General features: G+C 36.4%; 2 pseudogenes; one reads left to right on the top strand and one right to left on the bottom strand.

Annotated features, from left to right (window-relative positions):
- The first annotated feature begins 7186 nt into the window (after positions 1–7186).
- Positions 7187–10045, top strand: LOC120114303 (annotated as a pseudogene).
- Positions 10046–10255: 210 nt separating this feature from the next.
- LOC120114302 lies at positions 10256–12260 on the bottom strand (annotated as a pseudogene).
- Positions 12261–13384: the final 1124 nt, after the last annotated feature.

The following is a 13384-nucleotide window of genomic DNA, read 5'->3' as shown; positions in this document are numbered from 1 at the left end:
TTCTAACATGTTTCTCATTTTAATGCAAATCTTCAGTACTTACTTTGTTACAAATTTGTTCATTTATCATCTTACAAATTATAGATTGGTTGTAATGCCCCAAAACTTGGGTCAGTAGTTTGGGCCAACCTGAGACCTTTAAGTCAAGCTAATTAAACTTCCCAAGATAGTTGGACCAACTTATATAGGTTTTGGTCTTAAGTAAGGCCCAAGAGTTAAGGGTAAGTGATGGTTTTAAGGAGAGGTAAAAAGGAGATTGATCAAAAGAGTAGTTTACTCATATCTGGTTTTAAAGGTTATAAGCCCCCTTATTTAGATGGACTTTATAAGAACCTTCCCCAAAAATGTATTCGTCTTCATCTTCTGTTCTCCTTTCTTTTTTCTTTTCCAGAATAAGCTAAAGAAGAGCAAGTTTTTAGAGTTCCAAGTTTAGTTTGAAGAAACCAAGGTAAGAACCTTAATCTTCTTCCCTCAAGCTCCTTTTTAAGCCCTAAATCATAGGTTTTAGGTTAACATTTTAAAATGGGTTTTTGGGAGTTGAGAGAAATCAAATGTTTTAAGCTTGTTTTTTGTGTATATTTGAGTTGTAGGAGCTGTATTTAAGCTTAATATATCCTCTAGTTGAGTAGTAATCCATTTCCTTGCTTGGTTTAGTTAAATAGGTGAAAATGAGTTTCAAAGAAAAAGATAAATATAAGGTAACTCCTAGTTGAGTTGAGGGAGATTTTAGCAACCAAGGATGCCAGGTAACACACTATCAACCCTTTCATACTCCTAGTGGCCATTAGAGATATTTTCTAGCTTGAGAGTTAATTATAAAGCTTAATGTTGCATGATCATGGTAGTTTCCATGTTTTGATGTTTAAGTACCTTGTAAAACCTTATTTATGCTCCTCTTTAATCACATAGGACTTTTAGAACGTTTGGGAACCTCACTAAGGTCTTTGAGTTATATGAATAGGAGATTTTTAAGTGAAAATGTGTTTTCTGTAGGTAGAGTATCGATACTATAAGGATAGTATCGATAATTGTTCATTATTCCAAGCAAAATATGTGTTTTATGGGTAGGAGTATCGATACTCTTACAAGAGTATCAATACTTTTAGAATAGTTTCGAAACTCCTAGGTAAGTATCGAAACTTGCTAGAATAGAAGGCTAAAAAGTATATGTACTTATATAAAGTATTGAAACTTTAGCAGGAGTATCGATACTCCAGGGATAGTATCAATACTCTCAGTCTGTTTTGAGTAGTAAAGGCATTTTTTGAGCGTTTTAGACTCGAGGTACCCCGACACTTTAGAAATTCTTCATATGAGACTACAAGTGAGAACTTTAATGTTATTTTCAAACGTAGAAACAAGTTAAAGTTATGAGAAATAAAACTAGCCTTGTTTGAATGCTCAGAAAAACGACTAGGACACCTTAGTACTTTTAGAAAATCTAGCAGAGTTGACAGTATAATTTAGTTCGGATATCCTTAGGTAGGGTAAAGGCCCTTCTGACTAACTATGTTTGCCGAGGCCTTAACACTCTTTAGAAGAAATAGTGGGTTAGTTCGTGGTATGGTTTCTGATGAAGAGAATTTTGGGGGCCATATATAGGCTAGACTAGAGGGTCATATGAGCTCCGAGATCTAGAACCCTAAGTCGCACCATGATTTCTACCATAGCTTAGAGAATGAGTATTTGAGTATTCGAGAATACTCACTAAAGTAGTTTTAAAGAAGACTAGCTTGGGTGCATGGTCCAACACTTAAGAAGTGGGCTAGTAGAACAGAACAGATAGTAGAACAGATAACAATAGACCTTATACTAGTAGGCTTAATGGCTTGGGTTTTTCAGTGATGTTTTTAGTATGTTTTAGTTGTTAGCGTGGCGTTGAGCTAGTTAGCTCAACCTTTGGATGTTTCCATGGGCATGTTAGTAGATCCAATAGTTGAGAAGCTTTAGAGAGACCAAGGTCCAAACCCAGTATAGAGCAGAGTACGTCACAAGTTTCTTAAATGGCATGTATATTCATGAATTCAGTTGTATTGAGTTGTTAAGTCAGTTAAGAGTTAGTATATAGATATCTATATATTTTGAGAGCTCTCAGATGTAAAGAGTCGCTTTAAAGTATAAGAAAGTAATAATAAGTTGGTTAGTCACTTTGGTGGTTCCGTGTAGCACCTTATATCGGTCAATTGTATGATGTATTAGTCTAGGGTGTTACATTTAGTGGTATCATAGCGTCAAGATTAATGTTCTTAGGACCCGCAGGTTAGTGGTGGTCAATGTCCGTCAGAGTCAATCAGTGTTAGTAAGGAGTTTATGAGTATACATGACCTACAGAGTTATGTCTTACTTCTGCATCTACAATAGTAGAGAGTTCAGGCCATAATAGATGTAAGTTTAAAGTGTAAGTTTGATAGCCTAAGCTTATAAAGGAAGATAAGAGTAAGATTGTGATGTTCAGTGAGAAGCCCAAGGGTTTAAAGTTTATATCGGCCATTAGGGCACAAAAGGTTTTCTCTAGTGAAGGTTTTGTGGAGAAACCATAAGGTTGAGAAAGCAGTTAGTTAGTGTAGATGAGTATTAGATTGGAGTTACGCAACAGAAGCATAGAAGTTAATTTTAGTAGAAGAGTTGGAAAGTGTCATAAGGTCTTAGAGCTGTATAAACCTAGGAGATAGAAGATTTTATCAGGTTGTGTTGTAAGTTAACCCGATTAAGTAAGGATAATAAAGAAAAGATTTAGTGTTAGCAGTGAGTTATGGAGTGCCATAAGGATTCCCTGTTAGAGAGAGAGAGTTTTAGCAGATAATCTTAAGATAGGGGTTTAAGTTTCCAACCCTTAGAGTTAAATGTTCTAGCAGTCAAGATCTGTCGTAGAGCTTCAGAGTGATACCTTTCTTTAGGGAAATTTTGCGGACGAAAATTTTTATAGGATGGGAGAGTTGAAATGCCCCAAAATCGGGTCAGTAGTTTAGGTCAACCTGAGACCTTTAAGTCAAGCCAATTAAGCTTCCCAAGATACTTGGACCTAGTTATTTAGGTATTTAGTTATTGGTATTTATGAAGGATTAGAACTGGGCTTGCTAACGTTGACTTATGTGTATCATTCTCTTCATGTTTCCTCTTTTAAATTAGCCGGATCCTATGTTTCTGTCTATATGCAGAGATTCTTTCGCAGGGATTATTATGCAGGGATAAATTCCAGTTACAGACGCACATATGATTTTAATGACTGCATATGAATACTGATTAGCTATGTATTTATGTATTTATTTATACATGCATTGCATTTTATCTAAATTTTTAATTTTCTGACTGCCGGAGGTCTTCCACGGAAGCTACTCTCAACCTGGCGTTGGGGGTAGCCTACTACCCTACCTCCCCCTTACCCCATACATATGGGAATTGGGTTTTGTTGTTGTTGTTGCTTCCCCAAAAATATATTATTCTTCATCTTCTCTTCTTCTCTTCTTCTTTCTTCTCCATTCTCCAGAATAAGCCAAAGAAGAGCAAGTTTTTAGACTTCCAAGTTTAGTTTGAATAAACCAAGGTAAGAACCTTAATTATATTCCCTCAAGCTCTTTTTTAATCCCTAAATCATAGGTTTTGGGTTAAGATTTCAAAACTGGTTTTTGGGAGTTGAGAGAAATCAAGTGTTCTAAGCTTGTTTTTGGGTAGATTTGAGTTGTAGGAGTTGTATTTAAGATTAATCTAACCTCTAGTTGATTAGTAATCCATTTCTTTGCTTGGTTTAGTTAAAGAAATGAAAAAGAGTTTCAAAGCAAAAAATAAAGGTAAGGTGACTCCTAGTTGAGTTTAGTGAGATTTTAGCAACCAATGAGGCCAGGTAACACACTATCAACCCTTTCATACTCTAGTGATCATTAGAGATGTTTTCTAGATTGAGAGTTAATTATAAAGCTTAATGTTGCATAATCATGGTAGTTTCCATGTTTTGATGTTTAATTACCTTGTAAAGCTTTATTTATGCTCCTTTTTAATCACATAAGACTCTAAGTACGTTTGGGGACCTCAATAAGGTCTTTGGATTAAATGAATAGGATATTTTCAAGTGAAAATGTGTTTTCTGTAGGTGGAGTATCGATACTATAGGGATAATATTGATACTTGTTCATTATTCCAAGCAAAATACGTATTTTCTCGGTAGAAGTATCGATACTCTTACAAGAGTATCGATACTTTTGGAATAATTTCGAAACTCCCAGGAAAGTATTGAAACTCTCCAGAACAGAGGGCTAAAAAACATCAAAACTTTAGCAGCAGTATTGATACTCCAGGGATAGTATCGATATTTTCAGTCTGTTTTGAGCAGTAAATACATTTTTTGAGCGTTTTAGACGCGAGGTACCCCAACACTTTAGTAATTTTCATATAAGACTACAAGTGAGAACATTAATGTTATTTTCAAAAGTATAAACAAGTTAAATTTATGAGAAATGAAACTAGCCTTATTTGAATGCTCGGAAAAACAACCAGGACACCCGAGTTCCTTTAGAAAAGCTAGCAGAGTCGAAAATATAAATTCAGTCCGGATATCCTTAGGTAGGGTCGAGGCCCTTCTAAATGACTATGTTTGCCGAGGACTTAACACTCTTTAGAAGAAATGGTGGGTTAGTCAGTGTATGTTTTCGATGCAGAGAATTACGGAGGCCATATCTAAGGTAGACTAGAGGGGTATGTGAGCTCTGAGATGTAGAACCCTCAGCCGCATCATGATGTCTACCATAGCTTAGAGAGTGAGTATTCGAGAATACTCACTAAAGCATTTTTAAAGCATACTAGCTTAGGCACAAGGTCCAACACTCAAGGAGTGGGCTAGTAGAACAGATAACAGTAGACCTTATACTAGTAGACTTGATAGCTTGAGCTTTTCAGTGATTCTTTTAGTATGTTTTAGTTGTTAGCGTGGCACTGAGCTAGTTAGCTCAGCCTTCAGATATTTCTGTGGGCAGGTTAGTAGATCCAGCAGTTGAGAAGCTTTAGAGAGACCGAGGTCTAGACCCAGTGCAGAGCAAAGTACATCACAAGTTTTTAAATGACATGTATATTCATGAATTCAGTTTTATTGAGTTGTACAGTCTGTTAGGAGTTAGTATGTTGGTATCTATATATTTTGAGGGCTCTCAAATGTAAAGAGTCATTTTAAAATATAAGAAAGTAAAAATAAGTTGGTTAGCCACTTTGGTGGTTCCGTGTAGCACCTTAAATAGATCGACTGTGTGTCGTACTGGTCTAGGGTGTTACATTGGTTAAGTGGAAATAATCACAACAGAAGATACATTAAACAAAAACAACTTCCATTATATTACAAACAAGTTCCATTACGTCACAATGACTACACCAGTGGACACACACATAAAACAACTTCTATTATAATGATTTAAACCCTAAATAAACTAAAACCCCTACCACCATCACATCGTTCAAAACCTAAACCCATACTTCATAACCTAGACAATCATCACACACAAAATCAACGTAGATAACCAACAAATTCATTCAAAAAAAATCTTACTCGTTTTTCTTGACTTTCTTAATGAGACCAACAATAATTACTCTTGAACGAGAGGGCACAAAAGCATCATACTAAGAAAAAAAATTGACAACAAACCTTGCTTCTATTCCCATGATTTTTACACCCAAAGAACTTCCTACATGGGTTCTCATCAGTCCAAGCTATAACATTTTCAGTTCGTTCTCCACAATGACAAATGGGTATTGCACTACTTCATTCCCCGATATTCTTCATCAACGCCATTTCTTCCTTTTCCTTATTCCTTTAAGAGATTAGTTCAACAGCTGGTAGGGATTTCAAAAGGTTTTAAAATAGGTTTTAGGGACTTCACGATAAGAGCTAGTTAAATAAAAAGCTTTTAGGGTAATTGACTTTTTGACACAATTATTTCTCTTTTATTTTTTTCAAATATTCCACTTATTATCCTTGTGGGCATTTTGTAATTTAAGTTTGATTTATTTACCGTGCCATGTCAAATAGGCGTTAACGGGTTAACGATCGTTTATGTGAAGTGACCACACATCTTAATTAAAATGAAACAAAAGTGACAATGTATTGATCGAGTGACCATACGTTTAAAAAATAAACAAAAGTGATCAACTCTGTAGTTTATCCTAATTTTAAAAATAAAAAATTAATATATTATTTTTTGAATTGCTAACGAGCTTTTTGAGTTGGATGTTAGGTAACGCGCTTTGACCGGTTAAGAATTTAATTCAAGTTCGAGCTTAATTCGAGTCTATTCAATTTGAATGTTAATCAAATTTTGACCCAATCAAATTCGAGTAATTCAATTATCTCATCTCATTTAGAATCCTATTTACTAACAATACTCTTAAGTTCGTCGGTTGTAGAAAAAAATGACCCACGCATGCTTCATAGTACTCCATTTGGCCACACCCTTCTTCTCCCATTTTTAATGTCCAAAAGCTTCGTGTTCACTTCCCCACTTGCATTCCATTTATTTGGTATCCGAAGTTCAAAGCCAAAAGAAGTCTCAGACCTTCCATACACGCGGATGTTAAAATACTAATATTATGTGGGATTCCAGAAAGAAAAGCACGTGCTATTGCTCGACAACGTTTGATTTTATTACCTTCTTCGTATGTATAAGATGGAACCTCGTAAATGGCGTTGGTCAGATTTTTTTTCAATGTTCAGCTAGCTTACACGTATTACTGACGTGGACGAATACGGTCTTATCCGTAAGATTAACTAACTAATCTGGCAGAACTGCGCAGGAGAAGCATTCAAGCAATGGGAATTTGGAAAGAAAATTAAACATGCTTTTGCAAACCAAAACTCTCCAATGTTGTAATCCAGATCCTTTGCCGATCAAAGCCAAAAAAAATGAAACCCCAGTAACTTGTGAGCCACAAATATTTGTAATATGAAAAATTAGAGGCTAGAACTCTTTGTTTAAACCCCCCTTTTTTTTACTATGACTAGTTCAAAATCTCTCTCCCCAAGATATTTTAACCTGGCGGAGCTTCACATTTTTATTTGCAATTCTGGATCTTCGAGTTTTGTTAAAGAAAGACCGCGTTTTAGATAACGTGACCTTGAGCTGACTCTGCACTTTTTGAGAACTGAGCCCACCTGCATTGTCTCCTTCTATATATACACGTAAGCCATCTGCATTCATTCCAATCTCTTCATTTCCCCTAAACATGGCCTTAACATTACGTTCTTCTAATTCTTTCATCAACCTAAAAGAAACCAGAAGCTTCAAAACCCCCGATGACTTCTTAGCCAACATTTCCTTTGCTCAGATGAAGCCACCGTACCGTCTTCGAGCAAAGAATTCCACCACGTCCATGTCGTTGCAGGGTACTATCTCCATCAAAGAAACGGATAAATTACATGCTCCAACGGTTTCCCATGCTGAGAATAACTCGAAGGTTCCTGTCTTCGTGATGTTGCCACTCGACACGGTGACCCTAGGAGGTAACTTGAACAAGTCACGGGCGATGAATGCCAGTTTGATGGCCTTAAAGAGCGCCGGCGTCGAAGGAGTCATGGTGGACGCTTGGTGGGGTTTATTGGAGAAAGATGGACCTTTAAATTACAATTGGGAAGGTTATGTCGAGCTTGTGAAAATGGTCGAAAAGCATGGCTGACGCCAGACAGAATAGTGATTATCCTGTAGGCTAGTTCCGACAGACGATTCACAAGAGAAAATTCACCCAAAAACCAGAGAAAAAAAAGTCTCTAGGGTTTAATAAAATATTATAAAATCAAAAACCATCCAAAAGCAGTCCACAAGCCGGACTGTTATAACAAAAAAAATCGTCTTTATTCGAATTTTGCCAAAAATAGCAAAATCCCGAAAATCACTCTAAATTGAAATTCGAAATAAAATAAACAATCTCCCAAAAATCCGGCCTAAATTTAAATTGACTTCCTAATTAACAATCGAAATATTACCATAAATAGTAAAAAATAACTAAATCTAGTGATTCGGAGGGGAAAACGGCAGAATTTGAGGTTGAAAAAAAGGCCACATGGAGCGTAGCTCAATGTGGAGAGCGTGCGCGTCAAAAAGAGCTTTCCGGATTGGGGTCTTATGCGCGATTCTAACACCTGTAGCCAAAGTTATGGCCAAAAGACTGAAACATACTCAAAACGACCCCAATGAGGAACATGTCACAATCAATTCCCGCCTTTGCGCTGATCTGCCAACTCATGGTATCTCAGCGCCATCAACGTACAATCTGACAGCTCAGCATCATCTGTCTCGGATCCCCTGCATCAATGGCCTGAAGCTCCAAGTTGTCATGTCATTTCATCAGTGCGGTGGCAATATCGGAGACTCTTGCAGGTATATATTGTGTTTCTAATTTACATGATTTGTCAAGAAGAATATAATATATTTTCGACATCAATTTAGAATATTACGTACTTTATTCTAAAAGTTAGATTCTTAATAAATGTTTCAGTTAGTTTCTGTCTTTTTCTAATCTTATGTGAACCAATTATATTTGACTCATCCTGAAATGTTTTATTTGAATGTTTAGTATTCCGTTGCCTCCATGGGTGCTTGAAGAAATCAGCAAAGATTCGGACCTTGTCTACACTGATAAATCGGGGCGGAGGAATCCCGAGTACATATCCTTGGGATGTGACTCGGTTCCTGTACTCAGAGGAAGAACACCAATTCAAGCTTACACAGATTACATGAGGAGCTTCCGTGAGAGGTTCAGAGATTACTTGGGACGAGTTATTGTGGTAAAAATCTCATCCTACTAATTGAAACAGTAAATTATTTATGAAATTCTAGTTTACTGTAAGATCTAGAGCAGATAGGACAGAAAATACTGATAGAACAGTAAAAATAACGATAAAAAGTGTTGTTAACTAAATATCATAAGAAACTAGTTAACATTCTTCTGTATATGAATGGATATAAGAGAGAAAAAAAGATACTACAAAGGTGTCAGTATCATTTCATGTTCCTATTCATGCTTTTTTTTTGTGTGTGTAAAATCCATCCAAATGATGGACCACTGACGCCTACCCAAAATGTATATAATATCAAAAACATCAAATATCAAGTTTTTTTGCCCTTTTATTCATTTTCTGGGAAACTCTATTTCAGGAAATTCAAGTGGGGATGGGACCTTGTGGGGAACTGAGATACCCGTCTTATCCGGAAAGTAATGGAACATGGAAATTTCCTGGAATTGGAAAGTTTCAGTGCTATGATAAGGTAAATTTGATGAACTAGAGGAAGTTTCTGTTTTATTTATGTTTTGAGTAATATATCTAATTTAAACAAACTTAAAATTTTAACTCGCAGTACATGAGAGCTTCACTTGAAGCAGCAGCCGAAGCCCTGGGGAACAAAGACTGGGGAAAAGGCGGTCCACATGATTCGGGCCATTACAAGCAAATTCCGGAAGAAACTGGGTTTTTCAAGAGAGATGGAACATGGAACACCGAGTACGGGTACTTTTTCCTACAATGGGTACTCCAGGCAGCTACTCGAACACGGAGACCGAACACTCGCAGCCGCAGAAGGAGCATTCCATGGAACAGGAGCGAAACTATCGGCAAAGGTTGCCGGAATTCTTTGGCACTACGGAACAAGGTCTCATGCTGCTGAACTAACAGCTGGGTACTATAATACCAGATACCATGATGGTTACCTCCCAATAGCAAAAATGTTTAGTAAACATGGAGTTGTTTTCAACTTCACTTGCTGGAATTGAACTTGCCGGAGAAAATGCACTGGAGAGGTACGATGCTGGTGGATATGCACAGGTTTTGGCCACCAGTATATCGGATTTTGGCAATGGTTTGAGTGCATTTACGTATTTGAGAATGAACAGAAGGTTGTTTGAAGGGGACAACTGGAGGCATTTGGTGGAATTTGTGAAGAACATGTCCGAAGGAGGTAGAAAGATATCCGGGTTCGACACCCAGGGAACAAATCTTTACATTGGGTTTCTCCAAGACAATAATGTTGAGAAAAAGGAGGCTGCTTTTGTATAGAAACTATGTACAGAGTCGATGTACACCATGAATTTTTGCATTATATAGCAAAGTAGCAGATGGGTCAAAAACACAATAAAAGCATTACATATCCGTAAATAATATGGAGATTTCACTCTATCTGGGGCAACATTATATTTTAGTTTTTATTACCATAGTGGCCGAAATGATGAACTAAAAAAAAAAATCAGCAAACAATGCCCTCTTTATTACCATTATTATTTCTTTCAAGTGTCAATTTAATCCATACAAAAACTTCCAATGGCTGCTCTGATTTGCAAGCATTCTTTATGCTGAAAAGAATCCGTCCTTTTCTGCACTGCCTCGTCCGATGGGATGGCCAACACCAAAAGTCTTGCAAAAATGAGTTGAATGCATCAATATATATGATTAGTCACAAGTATAAGCTATCTTGATTGGCTATCTGCTAAAGAGCTGATCAGAAATGCACTTATACCAAACCTTATTTCAATCTCCGTCCGCCGTTTCTCGATGAGAACGTAATGGGAGCCTTGTTGACTGAAGAGGTTCCTTCTTCTGATTCTTGTATTGCTTGCTTCAAGCTCTCTACCACCTGATTCATTGTTGGTCTTTCCTTGGCATTTTTGTTTGGGCAGCTATCGGCCAACTTCCCAACCTTTTGAGCTGCTCTCAAAGAATAACTGTTTCTAAGTCGAGGGTCCATTATCATGCTGAACTTTTTACTTTCAGGAGGGAATTGCTTCACCCAATCTAAAAGCTTCTGTTCCGATGTTGGCCGGTTTCTCTCCACCACTTGCCTCCCTGTGAGGATCTCGTAAAGTACCACCCCAAAAGTCCATACATCACTTTGGATAGTGAGATGACCAGTTTTCACATATTCCTGGTCGGCGTATCCGTATGTTCCGACCACCTTTAACGAAAAGAAAAGGTGCAAACAGCTAAAAGAGCTATATTGGTGCTACAAATGCACCAACACCACTAAAGATATTGATGGTCAGTGCATAGTGGCCAGCAAGGATGCAATGGAGATGCTTTTGCAGACACTAAACTGAGTAAAAATTCATTAAGCACATACTCGGATAGCTGAGATATACTTACTGCAGTGGATACGTGAGTAAGATCCCCTGAGGGCCCTTCCCTTGCAAACCCGAAGTCCGAGAGCTTTGGCTTAAAACTTTCATCCAAGAGCACATTTGAGGACTTGAAATCTCGATATCACCTTGCGAAGTAACACAAGGCAGATAAGATTAGAGATTATCCGATGTAATCAAACAATGAGGTAAATTAAGTGCATTAGTTGTAATGGTGAGTGAAGTGAAGAAGGGGAACCCGGAATTTATTTTCGGGTTTACAGTGCTGTTGGTGGGAGTCATCTGAATAAAAGAAGAATGTACCTTGACTTCCAATCCCTCTTTCACTGTCATCGGAACAATATCCTAAAAGTTGAAAAGATGATCTTCTAAGCTCCAGTTCGGCATGAATTCGTACACCAGCAATCGATGAATCCCTCTTTCACTGTCAACGGAACAATATCCTAAAAGTTTCACCAGGTTCGGATGGTTAACGACACCGAGAAATTGAACCTCCGTAAGCCATTCCTTATGACCCTACATGAGGTTACCAAAAACACAATCATTACTTTGACCAGTTCTCAAAATAAAGTGACATTCTAATGGTCCAAAGCAAGAATTCAATACACTGTCACTTTGCCTTAGATTACTTTGTATCATTACAACATTCACATCACTAAAGATCACCATCTTAGTGCAGAATTTCATGACCAATCCATCGCATTTGTTGCAAATTCCTATGAAATCTTTGTTCAGTTACTATGACAAATTTGATTTAAAGAAAGGGAATGGTTTTTGCAACAATTTACCTGTAAACCTTGGGTGTTGAGCCTCTTGATAGCAACAACTATGGGTTCACCTGGACCATTTAGAGGGCTAATTGTTCCCTTGTAGACACCACCAAAGCCACCCTGGCCGATCTTTAAGATCTTGTTGAAACCATGGGTTGCATCCCTCAACTCTTGCAAAAAGAAAACTCTCAGATTATGCTCTTTTTCTTTGTACAGCTCCGGTATGCTCCTTGGGGTTGGCAAAGAACTCGGTTCTGAATTGTCCGATTTAGCTTGGTTTCTCGATTCAGGAGCAGTCCTTGATTCTCTCTTCTTGTTCTTTGATTTGTTCTTGATGAAGATTGAGAAACACTTCATTTCTAAGGTTAACTTTTTATCAGAACAAAAATGTTTTCCTCAAATTTGTTCTATCAAACAACTGCAGCATTTCCCTCACACATTTAAGTTATCATCATCAAAGAGAAAAGAAGAACCCAAGAAAAAAAACTGAATTTAGAGACATAAAATGGAGCCAGACGAGTCTAGGTGCAAAGGGTGTAAAATGGTGGAGAACACTAGATGACAGATGGCGTGAACCAAGTATAGAGGATAGACGTGAAAATACAATAGAACAGGGCTGAATTTAAATCAAAAGACAGGGTAAAAACAAGACAAGGAACAGTAAAATTAACCAAATATGCCCTTTCTCAATCCTAGAGGAGGGAAAAGGGTGCAATGAAAAAGACAGGACATTATTCATGAATGAGAGAAGACATTGAATTTGTAACTGCGGGGACATGAAACAAATTAAGAAAGCAAAATTTTCACATTTCTACAAATGAATAATGAATGGATGGGGATTGAGATGAATATTTATCACTCGAGTGACGTCAAGTTAAAAAAATTTTGCGTTAATATAATTATTTGAATTTTTGTTTAAATTTAAATTTAAATATTTATAATATTGGGTGATTTTAATTTAAATAATTCTATTTAATTATATATATGACACATATATTCATATATTTTTTACATGTGTAAGTAAAATTTAAATTATTATTTACTAAATCAAATACTCTCTAAATATGTTGTGTTTATAATTTAATTTTGATAATAAAATACTATTGGGAGTACAATAAATAAAGAATTTGCAAGGAGTTATCATTGGAGGATTAATTAAATAAAATATAAAATTAAAAGACTAAATTAAAAAGATAAATATGTTATTGACAAGAGGAATTGAAAGTATTCTACTATTATTTAGTAATGTATAGTTCAAATTTAGTAAAAAAATGACTTAAAACAAAGGAGAATTAAATAAACAATGAAACTATTTTTCTAATAACATACGGTGAGTATAAGATAATATATGTTCAGAATCTTTCTTTAACTATTAACAAAACATACACATCCTACAGACACAGTTGCTTGAACCCAAGACCTTTAGGACGAACAATACTCCTTTTAACTTTTAAAGTCACTTGACAGGTTAAAAAAATTTAAAATTAAATCATAAAATAATCAAACTATTTAACTAA

This window comes from Hibiscus syriacus, unplaced genomic scaffold, assembly GCF_006381635.1.
Source record: "Hibiscus syriacus cultivar Baekdansim isolate YM2019G1 unplaced genomic scaffold, ASM638163v2 tig00110221_pilon, whole genome shotgun sequence".
NCBI classification, from domain to species: domain Eukaryota; kingdom Viridiplantae; phylum Streptophyta; class Magnoliopsida; order Malvales; family Malvaceae; genus Hibiscus; species Hibiscus syriacus.
The sequence above is the reverse complement of the archived record's forward strand: the minus strand, read 5'-3'. Positions and strand labels throughout refer to the sequence as shown.